Source organism: Anolis carolinensis, chromosome 5 (assembly GCF_035594765.1).
Source record: "Anolis carolinensis isolate JA03-04 chromosome 5, rAnoCar3.1.pri, whole genome shotgun sequence".
Classification (NCBI taxonomy): domain Eukaryota; kingdom Metazoa; phylum Chordata; class Lepidosauria; order Squamata; family Dactyloidae; genus Anolis; species Anolis carolinensis.
Genome location: NC_085845.1, coordinates 141,440,086 through 141,459,063, shown reverse-complemented (window position 1 = coordinate 141,459,063; position 18,978 = coordinate 141,440,086). Strand labels below are relative to the sequence as shown.

Here is an 18,978-nt window from a genome sequence, read left to right as displayed (position 1 = left end):
AAGTACTTGCTTATTAAGATGTTAATATATGGTGAAGACACCTGTCAATGGTACGTAGAGACTTTTTTTTTTAACACACAGTCTGAATAGGGACACCAAATTCATTAATACAAGAAAGTATTTTCTCCATGCATTAGTACTACAGTGTACACGAGTGACCTGTTACAACCCTTTGATACATCAAGTTGGCATGGATAGAATTAATTAATGTGGATTTTTGTATAAATGACACACTGTTCTATGACAGCAAAAGGTATTTGTTCCTGATGTCAATCAGTCATTCTTTGAGAGTTCAAACGGCTTCCCTGAAGGAATAGACATTGATCTGTGAATATCCTAAAATACAACAAAAGCATTGCTGGTATTGTGGAGATGAAAGCGAAAAGATATGTGTTGAACACCACATAGAAATATTAGAATGCCTGGTGTGTGTTTTCAAAGGTTGCTGCACAAGAAAACCCAGAACACAAATGTTGACCAGCATGTGCATAAAAGTTAACCTTATGATGAAGATAAATTAGGCTAGAGAATGCAAGAATTTTTTTTTGTAAGGAATAGAATATATCCATTTGTTCTGAATCTAAATCCTTGAAGGCAAATGATCTTGAGTGAAGATCTGTTTAGATGTCACTTTCTCTCTCTTGTTTTTTTTTTTGTATTTGCTTCATTTATTTGAATTAAGTTGCCTGCATTTTGAGTGATTTCTGTTATGGCTAGATGTAGCATAGACTAAATAGGAAAGATACAGAATGAAATTTCCACAAAAGTGGATTTTACTTGGATAAGTTACTTTTAATACATATTGCTCTACAGAAAGGGAAGATGCCAATTATCTTGGACTGATATAAAAATCATGTTAGTTGGAAATGACTTTTATTCACTTTGTTTTATATCCTGCCCTCTCTCGCTCTGTTGAGGGACTCAGAAAGACTTTGATATCACAAACTTTTCACAAAATAAATTACTTGCTTATGAGAAAGGACTTATGTGATACGTGAATGGGGATTTTTTAAAAAAATAGTCAAAAAATCTTTCCCTTCAAATGTCAGGAAACTGATGAGGAGAATCTTGAACTGACAAGAATTTTTATGATTTGGATCTTTATTCTGAGCAAAATTCATATAGGGACTGTGTCTAACAAACAGCATTTTCTGCTCTGAATTATTATTTCCTTTGGGGAAGCTGCTGTTTTATGAGCAGAAAACACTTTTGTATAGACTAGATCCCCAACTGCAGAAAATATTTTATGTGCATGTAGGAAAATATACAAAGTTAGTAACAAATAGTAACAAATTTTCAAAGATGGATTTGTAGCAATGACGGAATTACTAAGATTGCTCTTTACTTCCTTCAAGAATAATATGAGTGGAGGATTACACTGTCAGTGTGATAGTTATGGTGAGCATCAGTTCTGAAATTTCCACTTGTAATCCAGTAGCGTAGAGATGTTGAATTACAGAGCTGCATGAAGACCATTATCTTCCATGACACTTGAAAAAATATGAGCAGCAAGGTTTTGCTGTGGATATGGACAATATAGTCAGGTAGAGTAGACCCTTGCTTTCTCTAATGTATGTTTATATGATGCTTCTATTTAGATGTGTGCTTTATACTCATCTTCAGTCTCCAATTGAGGCCAAACATGTTAAGGGTTATGCCAAAGTTGCAGGTCGTGCCCCTTCTACACTGCCATATAAATCCAGATTGTCTTGCTTTGAACTGGATTATATGGCTGTGTAGAAGGGGCCTCTGACTGCTGAATGTGGGGCAATTAATTAGGATTCAAATACTTTGCCTATAGTAGCTTCAGAAAGTTCATAGCCTGTAGTGTAATTAACTGCACTTAATTACACAAATACTTCAAATGCCTTCAGTGTAGTTAGTCAGTGTATAGTTAGTTTGCAAAACCAGTTTATTGCTTTCTGATGCACCTTCTACACTGCCATATAAAATCCTGATTATTTGAACTGGATTATATGGCAATGTAGACTCAGGCCCTTTCTACATTGCCATATAATCCAGTTTAAAGCAGATAATTAGGATTTTATACGGTAGTGTAGAAGGAGACTCATATAATCCAGATCAATGTGGATTATCTGCTTTGTTAATCTGGATTACATAGCAGTGTAGAAGGAGTCTAACTTGCAAAGGCACTTGTAATATACTTGAGAACATCTGAGGGCCCTTCTACACTGCCAGATAATCTAGATTATCAAAGCAGATAATCCACATTTCTGCTTTGACCTGGATTATATGAGTCTACACTGCCATATAATCCAGTTCAATCTGGATTTTATATGGCAGCGAGGAAGGGGCCTGAGTGTTACCAGCATGCTTCCTTTGTGCCTTGCTTGTTATAGGTTTACTTTACTGTCATTAACAGAAGTGTTAATTAGCGTTTCTAGGACTTTGAAAGTAGATGATGAAAACATCAAAATATGGTAGTTTAAAGATGTTCTGTAGTTTGGCTCAGTCATTTGGAGACTGTAGTGAAAAAAGAAAAAGAAAAATTTGGAGAAAAAGAAGTGAAGGAACTACTGGGTGTCCCTGTAGATAAGGCCCCTGTGAAGAAGTGTATAATTATATTTTGTTTATAGATGACATGTTTATTGGATTTTGTTTGAACAGTCAGGTTTGGCTAAGTTTAAAATGGTGAGTATGTGAGTTGATGATGTATGGGGGAAGGTAGCCATCTTAAGGCAAGTTACCATAGCAACAGGGGCGGAGCCAACCGCCGTTTGGAAAGAAAAAGGGGGAATATTTAAAAACCCAGGCAGTCTGTGATTTTCTAGTCACAGTGGAGGATCTGATTCTTGTGAGGAGAATCAGGTTGGCTCAAATAGAAGGATTTGAGTCAGATCTAAGTTGGACCAGACTAGGCAAGTTAGGTGACTTATTTAGGGTCATTTATAGAGCCTGTGGATTAGGGAAAATTAATCCCAGGGAATCCAGGAGGATCAGGGTTTAGTGTAATCTAGAGAAAGAAATATTTTGAAAGTTTGACCACCTCATAACCGTTTGTAACCATTAAGCGAAGTGCCTTTAACAAGTTATATGAAACCATCAAGCTCTGTACCTGCAATAAACTTGTTTTGTTTTTATTCTAACTAAGCCTCTGTCATACTCTTATATTAAGTTAAGCAACAACAACATCTGAAGTAAAACAAATAGAGACAGCTTAAAAGAACCAGTGCCATCTACCTGACGTCTCCTCCATTGGTGGCAGTGAAGAAGAGAGTCAAACAAATACTTAATTAACATCATCTCTTATAAAACATCTTTATTAATTGGTGGTATCTGTGTGTGTGTGTAGAATCAGAGGGATTCCATCTCTGTCACACATTCCTGTCAGACACCTCACCTCTGTGCAATTTGGTGGCAGCGGTGGGATCAAAAGGATTCCATTCCCTGTCACCCTCAGCATCTGTACAATTTGGTGGCAGCGGTGGGATACGTATAACATCCCTAATTTGGTGCCTGAGATCGCTCATTAAAATTTCTGAGGTAAAAGTTATAAAGAATGGCCACCAGAAAGCAGAAAAGAGGAGTAGGAGAGGTAGAGGTGTACCAAGAGAAAGAGAGTTCAGATTCTGAACAACAGACCACCATGTCAGAAGCTATGATGAAATATCAATTAGAGATGAGGAAATTACAATTAGAGGCAGAGGAGAAACGGAGACAGGCAGAAGCACAGGATAAAGAGAGACAGGCACAGATCGAAAAGATGAAATTGGAAAAAGAGATAGAGATGAGAAGGATGGAGATTGAATGGAAAAGACAGAAGCTGACACTGTCTCAGCCTTCTGTGGAGGCACAACCAGGGACTCCCATCATTAATCCTGTTGATTCAGGCTTAAAGAGGTTTCCTAAATACAACAAGGAGGATGATGTGGAGCAGTTTTTAATTTCGTTTGAATGGTGTTGTAAAGATCTGGAAATAGCTGAGGAAAATTGGATGATTTACCTCAGGCCACAGATTTGTGGAAAGCTATTAGAGATCTATAGGGAAATGGTGGAAGAAGAACGCAGAAATTACACTATATTTAAACAGCTGGTACAACAAAGGTTACAGCTGACTCCTGAATTTTATAGAACAAAATTCAGAACGCTGAGGAGAGAGAAAAATGAAAGTTTCCTACAACTAGCTGCCAAACAGGCACAATATTTTGAGAGTTGGTTGAGAAATTCTGAGGTAAAAGACTTCCAGCAGCTGAAAGATTTAATAAAATTAGAGCAGCTATACCAGCAAGTTCCATCAGATTATCGATGGCTGCTACAAGATAGAAAACCTCAAACTGCTAATCAAGCAGCTGGTATGGTGGACCAGCTTATTACATTGAAGGAAGGGTTTAAAAGGGAAGAAGGAGGATTTAAAGAAAAACAGTTTAGACAGCCATCTTTTTCCCTCGCGCGCGCACAGCAAGGGAGAGGAGCTTCCATAGAAAACACCACCTGGAGGATGGCTAGTGTAATGAACCCTGCCAAAACTGAGGGAAATATTCGATGCTTTCACTGTGGGAAGGCAGGACATTTTAAGTCCCAATGTGGTCTTTTAAAGAAAGAAAAACCTTCTTTCTATGTTAAGAAAGTCCCAACCAAAGAGATAACTAAAGAACCAGCTAAGGTTCAAAAAGATTTACCTCAGGAAATTCAAAAGGAGAGGCAATGTCTGTTTGTTTTGTTAGATCAAACATCAGATGAATATTTGGAAAACATCAACATTGATGGAAACCAAATACAAGGATGGAGGGACACAGGTTCAGAAGTCTGTATCATTAGACCTGAATTAGTACCATCAAAATGCCAACACCCTACTTATCAAGTTAATTTAAAAGGTTTGGGTCCCGTGATCCCAAGCGAAGTGGTTTCTTTACCTGTTCAATATGGCAAGTGGGAAGGAGTATGGGACTTTGCTATTAGTTCTGATATTCCATATAAATGCCTAATTGGAAATGACCTTGCCAGAGAAGTCAAAAAGATACCAAAGACTCTTGATGAGGGTGAATATAAAGAGGAGAAATCTGATAAAGAAGTTGTCTGTTTACCTATACAACAGAACTTAAAAGAAAATCCTGAGGCAAGTTCTGTAATGGCTGATTTGGTAAATAAAACTGAAGGGGAAGGAGAAATCCTGAAGGAGCAAAAGTCTGATGACACATTGCAACCTTTGTTTGAGCAAGCCCAAAACACTGAGGGAGATTTAACTTTAGAGAAGCCCACCAGGTTCATTAATAAAAATGGAGTTTTGTACAGGGAAGTTTTAAATCAAAAAGCCCCAGAGATGTCCGCTTCCTATACGCAGATTGTGGTACCTCAGAAGTATAGAGAACAGTTGATGGAGGTAGCCCATGACAGCCCACAAGGGGGACATTTAGGAATTAGATGGACCACTCAAAGGATCACTAAAAATTTCTTTTGGCCTGGCATGTACCAGCAAATTAAAAGGTTTTGTCAATCCTGTGACACATGCCAGAGAATCAGCTCAGGAAGAGATAAACTTAAGGCTCCATTAGTCCCAATGCCACTAATTGGGGAACCTTTTTCTAGAGTGGGCATAGATAGCATCGGTCCTCTTCCAAAACCAAGTAGGAGAGGATGCAGATATATTCTGACTATGATTGACTACGCAACTCGTTATCCTGAGGCAGTAGCCCTAACAAACATCGAGACAGCAACCATAGCCAATGCACTGCTCTCAATATGGGGAAGAACAGGTTACCCTAAAGAGCTAGTATCGGATTTGGGAACCCAGTTCACTTCTAGATTAATGGAAAGATTACTGGAACTGTGTGGAATAAGGCATTTGACATCATCAGCCTATCATCCACAAACCAATGGCCTTGTTGAAAACCTAAATAAGACCTTGGTTCGCATGATTAAGTCTTACAGTCAGCAACACCCACATGACTGGGACATCAAGCTCCAGCAATTATTATTTGCCTATAGGGAAGTTCCCCAAGACAGCACTGGCTATAGCCCCTTTGAATTGTTATACGGGAGGCGAGTGCGAGGACCGCTTGATTTAATCCGAGAATTCTGGGAAGCAAGTCCAAAACCGGAACCTGTTTCAGTGACCAAGTACATCAAAGATCTACAGTCAACAATGGAAATGGCCAGGAACACCGCCCAAGAACATCTAGCGACAGCCCAGCAAAGACAGAAAGCTCACTATGATTCAACTGCCAGATGCAAGAGCTTCGAGATAGGGGATGAGGTCCTGTATCTTACACCAACCAAGACCAACAAGCTCCAAGTAGATTGGACTGGACCGTGGAAAGTCATCAAAAGACACAGTGGCGTGAACTATTCTATATATAATGAACAGTCTAATGTAGAAAAGCTGGTGCATGTAAATATGTTAAAGCCATATGTAAATACATCTGTAAATGTATGTATGATAATTTCGGGGGAGGAAACAGGTACTTTTCCCTTTTGGGAAGGGAATAGGAAAGCCTATAGAAGCAGCGGGCAAGTAAAGGTTGACGAGGGATTGTCCCAGACTCAACAGAAACAAGTTAGGAAATTATTAAATAAGTATGACCATTTATTTTCTGATCTCCCAGGGAGAGTACAGGGAATTTATCATCAAATCATCACTGGTGATACTCCACCCATAGCGTCTCCTCCATATCGAGTTACAGGCAGAATAACTAAATGCATTGAGAGGGAGGTAAAAGAAATGTTGGACATGGGCATTGTAGTACCATCAAGCAGCCCATGGGCCTCACCAATTGTTCTGGTTCAAAAACCTGATAACACCATAAGATTCTGTGTGGACTATCGACTTTTGAACAAGGTAACACAATCAGATACCTACCCTATGCCTCGGTTAGATGATCTGTTAGAGAGGATGGGGAAGGCCAATTTTATCAGCAGCCTGGATTTGACCAAGGGATTTTGGCAGGTACCTATGGCACCTCAGGACCAGGCAAAGACAGCTTTTAGGACTCATGCGGGATTATATGAGTTCACCGTTTTACCTTTAGGATTAAAAAATAGTCCAGCCACGTTTCAACGTTTAGTGGACAGAATACTTAGTGGTATGGGAGATTTCTGTGTGGCTTACATGGATGACATAGGGATTTTTAGGTCAAGTTGGGAAGATCACTTGAAACACCTCAATCAGGTGTTGAGTCGGTTAAAGGAGGCAGGTCTAACTATCAAGGCTTCCAAGTGCCAGATAGGAAACCGCACAACCAAATATTTAGGTCATATAGTAGGTTGTGGAAGTATCGGACCGGAGCTAACCAAGGTTGAAGCCATCCACCAATGGCCTATCCCAAAAACCAAAAAGCAAGTAAGATCATTTCTTGGTTTAGCAGGATATTACCGGAAATTTATACCATCATTTAGCACTTTAGCAGCCCCTCTAACTGATCTCACTAGAAAGAACTGCCCCAATCAAGTAATTTGGTCCCCTGAATGTCAGAAGTCCATGGAACAATTAAAACAGGCCCTTACATCAAATTCTGTTTTAAAAGCCCCAGATTTTGACGCACCTTTTATTTTGACCTGTGACGCTTCTGATACTGGATTAGGAGCCGTCTTAAGTCAGGTTGACACAGAAGGGGAAAATCGTCCAATCCTCTTTCTGAGTAAAAAATTACTTCCTCGAGAGTGCAGCATGTCAACTATCGAAAAGGAGTGCTTAGCCATAGTTTGGGCTATACAAAAATTAAGACCTTATTTATGGGGGAGGAGGTTTACCCTCCAAACTGATCATGCCCCATTAAAATGGCTAGATAACACCAAGGGAACTAATAACAAGCTTCTCCGATGGAGCCTGTTGCTACAGGATTACTCCTTTGAGATAAAACATGTAAAAGGTAAAAACAACATTGTAGCGGATTCAATTTCCAGGACGTATTAGAGGTTGCAACAGTAAAGGTTTGTGTTTATATATGTTGCATGCTAATATGTTGATCTTATATGTTAAGAGTGTGTTAATATGTATTGTTGTATATTTTTAATTACAATCCACATTATTATTTTTGACCATTCTAAGTTATAGAAAAGTCAAAAATAATCTTTATGGGTTGGGAGGTGTGTGAAGAAGTGTATAATTATATTTTGTTTATAGATGACATGTTTATTGGATTTTGTTTGAACAGTCAGGTTTGGCTAAGTTTAAAATGGTGAGTATTTGAGTTGATGATGTATGGGGGAAGGTAGCCATCTTAAGGCAAGTTACCATAGCAACAGGGGCGGAGCCAACCGCCGTTTGGAAAGAAAAAGGGGGAATATTTAAAAACCCAGGCAGTCTGTGATTTTCTAGTCACAGTGGAGGATCTGATTCTTGTGAGGAGAATCAGGTTGGCTCAAATAGAAGGATTTGAGTCAGATCTAAGTTGGACCAGACTAGGCAAGTTAGGTGACTTGTCTAGGGTCATTTATAGAGCCTGTGGATTAGGGAAAATTAATCCCAGGGAATCCAGGAGGATCAGGGTTTAGTGTAATCTAGAGAAAGAAATATTTTGAAAGTTTGACCACCTCATAACCGTTTGTAACCATTAAGCGAAGTGCCTTTAACAAGTTATATGAAACCATCAAGCTCTGTACCTGCAATAAACTTGTTTTGTTTTTATTCTAACTAAGCCTCTGTCATACTCTTATATTAAGTTAAGCAATAACAACATCTGAAGTAAAACAAATAGAACCAGTGCCATCTGCCTGACGTCTCCTCTATTGGTGGCAGCGAAGAAGATAGTCAAACAAATACTTAATTAACATCATCTCTTATAAAACATCTTTATTAATTGGTGGTATCTGTGTGTGTGTGTAGAATCAGAGGGATTCCATCTCTGTCACACATTCCTGTCAGACACCTCACCTCTGTGCAATTTGGTGGCAGGATTCCATTCCCTGTCACCCTCAGCATCTGTACAGCCCTCAAACATAAAGATAAAGAATCACAAAGACCCTCCAGTCCAAGCAGCATGTTATTAAATACCAAAGTTGAATACCAAATCTAGGCAATGGTGGTGAAAGTTTGACAGTGCAAAAAGGTGGCAGAAGAAGACCAGCTCATATGAAATGTTGTCCTACAGTTCTGCAGCATGGAGATTTTTTAAAACAAACAAACAAACAAACAAACAAGTGAGCAAAAAGTATGCAGTCAAACAATTAACAGGTTTGTCAGCAAATTAAGCTTGAACTTTCCCTAGAAGCTAAAATAATTAAACTGAATCATTACTACTTTTGATGTATCATGGGACTGCATGACTCATTGGAAAAAATGATAATGTATGGTAAAATTAAGGCTGTATGAGAAAGACTATATTATAGATGGATTGACTCACAGAGTGGAACTACACTGTAAAATGAATGATGTTTGACACCATTTTTCCTGTCATGGCTCAGTGTTATGGAATCATGGGACATGTACTTTTTATAAGGTCTTACGCCTTCTCTGCCAAAGAGTGGAAGTACGTCACCAAACTTCAACTCCTTGGATTCTGGAGCCTTGAGCCACGGCAGTCAAAGTGGCATCAAACAGTATTCATTCTACTGTGTAGATGTACCCTCAGTGAAAGCTCTTGGAGGCTGACTGTATTTTGTAGTTCTTTGGTGAAGGAGATAGAATTATATTAGTTACTCAACTCTGGCATCTTATTCTGTCCAGGACCCAGCTGGATGGATCTAATATCCTGAATGAGGAGTAGCTAAAAGGAATGGAGCAAATAGTAAACAATATTTGAGGTATTTCTGGTACAATATGCCATTTTCTGTTTTAGAACTTCCAGGTGTATTCTTTTCTATGTTCTGAATCCAAAAACATTCTAAGCATTATAATACATGTTTCCCAGGTAACTAAAGTTGTTGTGATGCAGTTCTATTATGAAGCTTACAAGTCAGAACTGGAATTAAAATCTTAGGGGAAGCACATTTAGTGTTCTTGATATAACTCTGTTATATTTAAATTTCTTTCATCAATACCTTTCATAGCAGAGCAAATTTACCTTTTTAGATTTATTGTTTATTTTCAATTCAATGTCTATATGCCATTTCTTAATATTTTACAGTAAGTATAGTGATATATATCCCCCTGCTTGATGTACTGAGTTGTATATAAGTATAGTTTTCTCTAACAAATGAAAAGTAGTGGAGGATGTTTATAAGAATGTTCTTAAAACAGTTCAACTTAATCTTTTCTTTCTCATGCAGGCATAACTCACTTTCTTTGAAGCAACCTCATTATCTAACCTTTTGAAAGCCAAGTGAGTTTTAGAGGAAGAGCTGTTGCAAGCAAAAAGAAACAGAGCCCTCTTGAAAAAAAATAGGAGAAAAGGAGACCCAGAAGAAATGTGAGTGTTCAGTAAACGATTTTGTGGGAAAATACTTCTTTGTTTGAATATTGCCCATCAAGTTTTCTATTTAAAATATAGATTATACTGATAACATTGACACAATATGAATGGTTCACATGGTGTTTTTAAAAGTATGGAAAATAATCCAAAATATCCTTAGGTTTTTTTCAGTACACTGGCTTGTTTTTTTTTTTTTAAGAATTAAGGAAGATGGTTCTTGGCTGTAGGACAACAAGGACAAGATTGTTTTCATGAACCAAAATTTAGACTTAAATTCAGTTCATCTTCTGTAAAATTCAGCTGAATTTGAGTCTAGCTTTTAGACATGCATCCAAAGCACTGATTGTCTTTTCATCCAGTAATCTGTGTTTAATTTCAGTGTTCTGCACCTATTGAACATTTCCCTCTCCCAATGTGAAATAAAATCAAAAATGGCAATCCAGTCAATGCATTTGATAAAGTGGACTGAATTGCATGGAAATTTATGCTAGAAATGCTGATTTCCCAGATAGTTTCACTGGTGCCACTGGATGATTTTATGTCTTTTTAAGCCAATGATTACTTAAAGCAGTGTGTACAAAATGATTACATAAAATTATCTGGATATATGTTAAATTTCAATCATTTTGAGAGCACCTCAAAACAATTCTTACAATTTCTCTATCCTACTACTACACCTGTCTCTCAAAGCTGTGAGAGTGGGACTTGGGGCAACTTCATAGCATCCTTCATAATGAAGGTAATTTTGGATACACCTAAGTATGTACATAATGATTTTGATAATATATTGTAGCCTGCCTCGAGTCAAGATGAAAGGAGGCTAAGAAATAATATCATTGTTATTAATGTGGCATTTAGGGTATGCGTAGCAATATTAATTTCAGGATAAACTCAACTGCTATTCCCAGTTTTGTTTCACCTTAAGTTGTATTGCTGACCCCAAATGAATTGGTCAATCTAGAACATTACTTCATTTCATATGTTCATTATAATATTTTGCAAAATTGCTTCTATTGTCTTATAATTTTGCTTCATGAAATAGTGTAGTATTCCAGCTTGATTGTATAGGTGGCAGATTGGCAGAATGAGTTGGTCTTGATAGGTACTCCAGGGGTGTCAAACATCATTTTCATCGGTGGCCTCATCAACCTTATGATAGCCCTTGAAGGGTCTTCAAATCCATTAACAGATAATTCATAGATACAGAAAGCCAGTTATATTTTTTTACACAGTGGTTAATGCTCTTTAGCTTTCACCCAGTTTGGGTCCCCAGATGTTTTTGAATGGCAATTCCCATTAATTTTAATTGTCCATCATCTATACTGGGCATAATGGGAATTGCAACCCAACAGTACTTGTGGCTCTGAGGTTGGGGAAAGGTTAAAGGACATTTTAACGCCAGGCATCATATCCACAGTCCTTGCACAGTGTTCCCTCGCTACTTCGCAGTTCACTTTTCGCTCCCTTGCTGTTTCGCGGGTTTTCATTTAATACACATTTATCATGGTATTCTCGCTGTTTTGTGTGTTTTTGCGGTGTGCAAAGGGTTTTGGAAGGGGGAGAATGGGAGAAATAAAGGGAGGGGAGAGGAGAGGGAAGGGTTGGAAATAAAAAAGTTATTTAGCTTCCATTCTTCTTCTCTGCCGGTGTATTGTATATTGTAACTGTTAAAATAAAGTGCAGACTGCATTGTAGTAAGTGGTCTGTGGTTTGCTCTCCTCCACACATATAATAAATATAGTATCCCTACTTGCAGATTTTCAGTTATTGCGGGTGGTCCTGGAACGTAACTCCCTCAATAAGTGAGGGAACATTGTATCTAAATTTAAACCCTACTATCCCAACTGAACTGTAGCCTTTCAGATGTTACTGTATCACAACTCTCATCAGCTCTGATCATGATGTTTAATGGTGAATAATACTGGAGCTGTAGTCCAGCAATTGGAGGGCCCTACAAAGTGACATGGAAGGTTGGATTTGGCCCACAGGCCTTGAGTTTGACACATGTGCTTCAGATAATATGGGATACAGGAAATAAGTAATCGTAAATCTATCAGCATGACATCTCTTTCACACGATAAATGGTTTGTGGATTGGGCCATCATATGAAGTGGACATCTGCTCCCAAATAATAGTTCATAGTATGATGAAAGTACCTCATGTGAATGGCAGATGATGTGTAGAGCGATTTCTAGCAACTCCTGCGTGGTGTTTGTAGTTTGTAGAGTTAGCACTGAAACATCACTGTTACACTTGAAAGCATAGCTCTCATCCATCTTTGCAGAAAAGTTTTGGTTGTTCCTTTTTCATGTGGTAATGTGGCTACTAAGCATTAGTTTAGATAATATATAAGGCATATGGAGGTCACTCATTCTGAAACATTTTTAGGTATCTCACTTAAAATAATACTGAAATTGGGTTAATTACTGAGTTTAACTTAACAGCCAAAGGGTTACAAACTCAGCCACTATTTTTAATTTCAAGACACTAAGAATGTCTCCCTATTTTAATTGGAGTTCACAAATAAGTACATACCTCCTTTGTTTACATACTAAACAGAATCTGCTTTTCTGTTTCCCAGTGTTATTTTAAAATATTTTGCTGGATTAGTACTCTAACACAATGGATACATTTTTCATATTAATTTAAGTATGACTGTATTGCATAGATGCAATATACGGAAATGAAAACTTGAATGTTGATTGTGTTCTGCCATAAACACAATTTCATCTTCAACAAAATGATATCAAAGAATATAAAAGACTACAGCATCACAAATGCTGCAGATAAGATGTATAATTGTGGACACCATCTGCTCTGTGAGGAGTGTTTGTGTATTTTATTAACACCAGTAATGTTAAACTAATTAACAGCAATCCCTCACAAAGCAATGTAGGTCTTAAATATTCCTGAGCAGGAAAATAGTTGGCTTTAATGAGAAAACTGTGCAAAGGGTTTTGCTTTGTCTTTTTGAAGCCTCTAATTTCTAAATATGAACATTAGTTACCATACCCTTTTACATAATCACTTTAACTAATTATAAAGAGTACTCTGTCATTGTTCTATTCATGTTAAGTGAAACAAACTATCAGGATATACCGCCCCCTTTTTCCTATTTATATCTGTATCAGTTGCTTCTGAACTGGCTGTGTTTCAGGCTTCAATAAAGAATAACTATAGTTCTGGTAATGAAACACACAATGAGTCCACACAAAGCTAAACTATGATTTAGCACCATAGGGTGAACCATGATGACCCCAAATGAACTGTTAGGCATATGTGCTCTCCCATTTCCTCTTAGGCCCTATTTACACTGCAGTTTCATAATTCAGTTTAATTGTATTGAACTGCATTATATAGCAGTGTAGACACATAATACAGTTCAGTGCAGTTAAACTGCATGATATGGCAGTATATATGGGGCCTTACTGAATTCAATTTTTCTTTTGATGAAACATTGATTAGCTGCAGGAGACATTCAGTTATCACTTTTAAAACTGCTTAGCCACTGTGTTGTCGAAGGCTTTCATGGCCGGGACCACAGGGTTGTTGTGTTTTTCCGGACTGTATGGCCATGTTTCATGTTCCACAACCTCTGAGGACGCCTGCCATAGATGTGGGCGAAATGTCAGGAGAGAATACTTCTGGAACATGGTCATACAGTCTAGAAAACACACAACATCCCTGGCTTAGCCACCTTCTGAATCCATGATTTTGAGATGACATCTTAGGAAATTGCTCAAGTCTTCTTTTAAACCAGGTTCCTTGGTTCAAGTGGAATCTCAGTTTTACACAGGGCTTTCTGATGACATTGGAGAGAGTTCTAAGGAGGTATTGACATGAGCCACTTAATGTGAAGCTGATGTGGAGTGACGGTACTCTTGTTTGGCCCCAGGGGAGGCTACATGACACTGCAGTGGTGGGATGGAGTCTAGACCCTCACTGGACCTGGTTTGGCATCACTGGATGGGTACCATGATCTCTGTTGGGTTCTTTTTTTGTTGCTATTGCTTGGTCCACATGATTCAGAGAGGGTAGGGGAAAAGGGGGATAATTCCCTTTCCCTCTCTAAGTTGTGTGAATGCCTTTGCTGGCATTGACAAATGTGCCAAATGACAAGCAGGAGCTCTTTGGAGCTTTGTAGCCACCACTACAATGATGAATAAATGACACAGGTAAAGTGCCATCACGTTTTCCTTGTGCCGCAGTGTAGGGAAAGTGGGATGGTGGCACTAGCTTGTTTGAACAGAGTTTTGGAACCTAGCCAACTGTTCACACCACCTCAAAGTGCAGAGGTGCCCTGGAGATTTGGGAAAGTCTTGTAGCATTCCCTGACTACGCCTAATGTGAGGCAAAACTGCTTTACCCCATATGGGGTGTGAGAAGGCCCCATGCATCATTTGGATGCCACAGAGCAGTGTCTTCCCACACTGGGATATGTGGCTCATGTAGAGGGTCCATGTCATATACTGACATTAGCCAGCTCAATACTGCCAATGAGATCCTGCATAATGTAAATCTGTACTTGTGTAGATAGAGTGTTGTGCTGCACCACCCTTCTTCTGTATGTCAACATTGTGCTGCTGATTGTGTGTTTGCCAGTGTGACTTTTTATTGTGTTGTTGAGGAACACACGTAGGCTGTTTCTGGAGCCCCAGTGAATAAAATGGTATATTAAAGGCACTGATGGATAACAACTCGTATTTTTAGATCTGATTGCGCCTATCTGCTATTTAGTATTGTATTTTATGAATGTTGCTGTAATTAATTAGTTAACTATTTTAATTGATTTGTATTGTATTTTATATTTTTATATACATGTGTTTTATTGTAAGCCGCCCTGAGTCCCCTTTTGGGTGAGAAGGGTGGGATACAAATGTTGTAATAAATAAAATAAAATAAACTACTCTCCAATAATGTTAGAATCCTGTTCGTTAGTCTCAAATAGATGGGAAAAGATTGCCTTGGAGGCTGGTGGTGTTTTCATTGTTGGAAGTCTTTAAACAATAGTTGGATAGGTACTCTGTAGAGTGTTTTAGTTGTGTATTTCTACAAGCAAGGAGTAGAAAAGATGGCCTTTCTGATCTGTTTCAACTCTTAAGAGTCTATAAATTAGAGTAGACACATCAAATAAACTGTTGAATGGTGAGTCATCACATCAGTAATTTCAACTGTTCTTCACCTAGTCTAAATGGACAAGAAGATTTAGGCCCATGGAATGTTTGCGAAATTCCACCTATGTAGCTATGAACTGAATTTGTTTCCAATAAAGTACAATCCTATGTGGAAAGGAACCAGAAGGATTCCAGACAGTATTTGCTTTGTGCCCTGATGATTCCTTAATTTATTCAATTGAATTTTGGCATCTAACCCCTGAAATCAATTTGTAGTTATAACAGTCTAGTGTGTGAACAACTGAAAACTAAGTATCAGATATGAGACAACATGGACTTCAGATGGGGAAGAAGAATCTTGTGAATTTTGTTCTGAAGATCGACAGCTGTAGTCGGTCTAGATAATAGGCTTGAGCGATCCATGAAAAAATTGATTCTAAACTCGTTTCAAAAGTAGGGGGCGCCAGCGTTTCGTTTCTGATGTCATTTCCGAATTTTGCCCCCCAAAAAATTCGAAATTAACGAAAATTCGTTATTTTCTAAATTAATTCGTTAATGGCGGACGCGCATGCGCAGTGGCCAAAAAAAAACAGCACGAGGGGAGATTTTACAGGACTCTCCCGCCCTCATTTTTTGAGTGATCTTCTTCAAACTTGGTACAGTGGTAGAACACATTTAACACTGATAGCTCACCAAAATTTGGAACGTTTCCCTTATCCTCTGATTTTTGGCGAATTTTCATAGCTTTTATAATAAACCATTTTTTAATAATTGCAGAAATCTGTTCCTGGTATGAAAGTCTTATTTCCTGTTTCATTGGGTTGTCTTTACTGTGAAAGTCATTGTTCTAATTCAGAAACTTTGTTTTTGTGGCTGAAACTTTGTTAAATTGGTGGACCAAACCATAATATGTTCCATCCATGTCGCTTGCACAAAGTTCAGGCAGTGTTATAGATTTTGCCATGTTTCTATGACAGAACCAATTAGGAAATGACATTTATCACCCAGGAACAGAAATCATAGTACACCATCAAATCCTTCCTGACAGATGGCCATCAGCCTCTGAATAAGGAAATTAGTTCCTGGTTTGAAAGTGCTATTTCCTGTTCCATTGGCTTTTCTGGGCTGAGAGTGTGTGACTTGCCCAAGTGGGTGGCAGGGTGGGGAATCATGCCACAATTGGAGTCCAAAATTCAAACCTCTTCCTCCCTCCTTCTCTCTAAACTTCTCATACCTTCCAAGAATTTACATACTGTATGAAAGTTTGGTCAAGATGGTCAGAGGAGGGCAACTAAAATGATCTAGGGTCTGGAGAACAAGCCCTATGAGGAGTGGCTTGAAGAACTGGGCATGTTTAGCCTGCAGAAAAGAAGGCTGAGAGGAGACATGATGTATAATATGTGAGGGGAAGTCATAGAGAGGAGGGAGCAAGCTTGTTTTCTGCTGCCCTGCAGACTAGGACACTGAACAATGGCTTTAAACTACAGGAAAGGAGATTTCACCTGAACATTAGGAAGAACTTCCTCACTGTGAGCTGTTCAGCTGTGGAACTCTCTCCCCGGGCTGTGGTGGAGGTTTCTTCTTTGGAGGCTTTTAAGCAGAGGCTGGATGGCCATCTGTTGGGAGGGATTGGATGGTGTCTTCCTGCCTGGCAGAAGGGGTTGGGCTGGATGGCCCACGAGGTCTCTTCCAACTCTACAGTTCAATGACGCTATGATTCTAAGTGAGGACAAAAGGGGGTGGGGAATGTTAAGAGGAGAGAGGGCCTGGAACACCTGGGAATTGTAGTTTGCAAGTGGGCATTGTACTATTGGAGAAACGTTTGCTTCAGCCCAATGCTTTTATAAATGGTCAATATTCAGAGGCTTCCTTCTCCTGCATTTTGAAAGCTATTATGATGAGATTTGCCAGAATGGAAGCAAAAATTAAGTACTCTTAGCCTATCTAGTTTCATAATGTTTGACCCATCCACTGATTTTTGGGGATTTCTGAAGCAACATTTTTTTAAAATGTTAGCAGATCGATAGCCACGCCTCCCTGTCCTTCTTCCTTCCACTTTGATTGGCTTGCTAAGGCTTCTGGGAAATGGAGTTTTTTCTCTCGTTATGGCGAATTGCTTCATTAATGGTCAATATTCAGAGGCTTCGTTCTCCTGCATTATGAAAGCTATTATGATGAAATTTGCCAGAATGGAAGCAAAAATTAAGTACTCTTTGCCTATCAAGTTTCATAATGTTTGACCCATCCACTGATTTTTGGGGATTTCTGAAGCAACATTTTTTTAAAATGTTAGCAGATCGATAGCCACGCCTCCCTGTCCTTCTTCCTTCCACTTTGATTGGCTTGCTAAGGCTTCTGGGAAATGGAGTTTTTTCTCTCGTTATGGCGAATTGCTTCATTAATGGTCAATATTCAGAGGCTTCGTTCTCCTGCATTATGAAAGCTATTATGATGAAATTTGCCAGAATGGAAGCAAAAATTGAGTACTCTTTGCCTATCAAGTTTCATAATGTTTGACCCATCCACTGATTTTTGGGGATTTTTGAAGCAACATTTTTTTTAAAATGCTAGCAGATCGATGTCCATGCCACTCCCTCCCTCCCTCTTCCGCTCTGATTGACGAGAGGCATGCCAACATGGCTTCTCCTCTCAGAGGGGCTACAGCTTCATCCGAAGACATCAGAAACAAACGAAAAAAGGTACTTTTATTATTCAAATTCGTAATATTTGTAAGGGCAGTGAGCAGATGGTTCAATATTAATTCAAAATTGCTTACGAAACGAATTTTTAACGAATTTAACGAAATAACGAAAAATTTGCTCTAGCCTACTAGATAACAGGGGACATGGGGTGGTTTCCTAGCTCTCCCAACAATACAGAGATGGAAGCTATTGTTTAGGATATCAGTTATTAGTCTGTTCTTATATTCATTGTGGCTTCTAGGTCTTGGGAAAAAGAAGATGCATCTATATTAATGTCAAACAAGGAAGTACAGGCATATATTTTTGAGTCTTGGGCAACAAGACTTTGCTATTTCTACTGTCTTAATTACTTATACATTCTTTGAATATAGTACTGACTTTCATATGGATAACGACAAAGAGATCCAACAGCTAATTGATGACAAAAGGAAAGCCTTTCAAACATGGCAGAGAGACACCAACTGTGCTGCTAAGAAAAAGATCTATGCTAGTGCAAAAGCTGAGGTCCAAAGAAGGACCAGAGAACTCAAGAACATCTGGTGGACAAAGAAGGCTGAAGAAATCCAATACCTTGCAGATACCCATGACGCTCAGGGATTTTTCAAAGCCACAAAGATCATTTATGGACCAAGAAACCATGACATACAGCCTCTACGCTCATCAGATGGAACCAAACTTCTGAAGGACAAAACATCAATTGCACTACGTTGGAAAGAGCACTACCAGAACCTGCTGAATCGCAGCTCCAATGTGGCTGAAGAGGTCATCTCACAAATCCCGCAACAACAAACCAGGGATGAGCTTGCAGCACTACCTAGTTTGGAAGAAGTCAGCAATACATCAGCCAACAAAAAA

The 18,978-nt window shown here is 38.7% G+C and overlaps 1 protein-coding gene across 7 annotated transcripts in view; it reads left to right on the top strand.

Annotated features, from left to right (window-relative positions):
• Positions 1 to 18,978, top strand: part of foxp2 (forkhead box P2) — a 458,869-nt gene that overhangs the window by 65,873 nt on the left and 374,018 nt on the right. For 6 of the 7 annotated variants that reach the window (XM_062982426.1, XM_062982432.1, XM_062982433.1 and 3 more), the window contains exon 2: positions 10,165 to 10,307. The gene's annotated coding sequence lies outside the window, so the exon portion shown is untranslated. The remainder of the gene's footprint in view (positions 1 to 10,164; positions 10,308 to 18,978) is intronic. The other variant, XM_062982425.1, reaches the window with a different exon arrangement.